The sequence below is a fragment of the Brassica oleracea genome, chromosome C3, assembly GCF_000695525.1.
Source record: "Brassica oleracea var. oleracea cultivar TO1000 chromosome C3, BOL, whole genome shotgun sequence".
Lineage (NCBI taxonomy): Eukaryota > Viridiplantae > Streptophyta > Magnoliopsida > Brassicales > Brassicaceae > Brassica > Brassica oleracea.
Window position 1 is genome coordinate 47,094,589 of NC_027750.1, and position 1,928 is coordinate 47,096,516.

The window sequence follows — 1,928 nt, forward strand, 5'->3', positions numbered from 1 at the left end:
CAATAAATGTAAAGATTCGACGATAACTATCAAGATCGACGAAAAATGGAATATTCCCGAAAGAGATAGACATGGGCCCGAAGGCGAAGGATGGGACACCGACCTAGAGCGACTATATAAGGAGAGCAGGAGCAGAAGAAAAAGGGATCCGAGAATTTAGACTTAGAGAACTCCTGCTAGCTTAGAGAACTTAGGGCTTAGGTGGTTAAACTCGGCAAGGCATAGAACGTCTTGGCCACCTCTTGTCCTATTGTTCCGATAGTTAGCATATCTCTACTCCTCTCGGAGAAATCTTGTATTCATACTATTCAATAAAACGCCTCTGAGCGATTATCTACCTTTTAATCGTTCTAAAGTGATTACGCAGAGAATTCATACCTTCAAGGAAAAACGGGTTCACTCGGTTTTCCTCCATTATTATTTATTATAATCGACGGTGTGAATTTCGGTTGCCACAGTTGAAAATTTTGCTTCGATAAAATCAGCATTAAAAAGTGTCGCTAGTTCAGTATTGATACCAATATTGTGCAGCGTAAAGTTTGATAACTCAATCTTTAAGTTCAAGTAAGCTTTAGAGACTTAATTCGTATAATCGAGTGATTCTAAATCGCTTGAGATTAATTTTTTTCCAGGACATCGACGTAGCGAGAGTGTTGGTCGACACCAGATGCTCGGCCAATATTATCTATAAGAGCACCCTCGAAAGAATGGAGATCAATCTGTGCGCCGTTACGGAATGACCCAGCCCGATATTTGGACTCTCGGCTCGATCGACCTCGTTTTTAAAGCCGGGAGTGTCGTCAAAGTCACAGAATTCCTAGTCAACGACCGCCCAACATCGTACAACACGATCGTCGGTACTCAATGGCTGAATTCCATGCGAGCGATCCCTTCGACATTCCATCTGTGCCTTAAGTTTCCAACCCCTCGTGGAGTCGAAACTATACAAGGAGACCGCAGGATGTCGCAAGTATGTTTCGCCGCCGAGTTAAAAAGAAAGAACTTTGCGATCGAAATTTCCCATTAAAAAAAAAGAAAGCTGACTCTCGATGAGAATTCCCCGGAACGAGACTCGGAAGGCTTCTGGCAATCTCAAAGGGCCGAAGCCCTAGAAGGGAAGCGTGAACCGACTTGCGAACCGGTAATTTCGATCTGCCTCGACGAATCCTCTCCGGAACAATGCGTCAAGATTGGAGCCAACCTCCGCGAGCCACTAAACACAGAGCTCATCGCCTGTCTCAAAAAGAACCTCAATGCGTTTTCTTGGGCCGCGGAAGACATGCCAGGGATCGATATCAGCATAACGTGTCATGAGCTTAACGTCGATCCAACTTACAGACCTGTCAAACAAAAAAGTCGGAAGCTACGACCAGAGCATGCCACCGAGGTAAATGAGGAAGTCGAAAGACTCCTGAAGGTCGGATCAATAACAGAAGTTAGGTATCCATACTGGCTCTCTAACCCGGTCGTGGTCAAAAAGAAAAACGGCAAATGGCGAGTATGCGTCGATTTTACCGATCTCAACAAGGCCTGTCCAAAGGATTGCTTCCCACTCCCGCACATCGACCGACTGGTCGAACCAACAGCTGGGAACAAACTCTTATCATTTATGGATGCCTTCTCTGGGTACAGTCAGATCATGATGAATCCCGACGATCGTGAGAAAACTGCGTTCATCACCGATCGGGGAACATATTGCTACAAAGTAATGCCTTTCGGTCTCAAGAATGCAGGCGCCACTTACCAGCGACATGTCAACCAAATTTTCTCCGAACTGCCAAGCAAGACTATGGAGGTATACATCGATGACATGCTCGTAAAGTCTCTTGACGAGCACGGCCACGTCTCCCATTTGGAGGAGTGCTTTGCAAAACTTAACGCCCATAACATGAAACTGAACCCTGCAAAGTGTAGATTCGCGGTGGCAT

General features: G+C 45.6%; 1 protein-coding gene across 1 annotated transcript in view; it reads left to right on the forward strand.

The window, feature by feature from the left end:
• The window catches only part of LOC106331256, a 9,527-nt gene that overhangs the window by 1,345 nt on the left and 6,254 nt on the right, over window positions 1-1,928 (forward strand). The gene's annotated exons all lie outside the window — the stretch shown is intronic.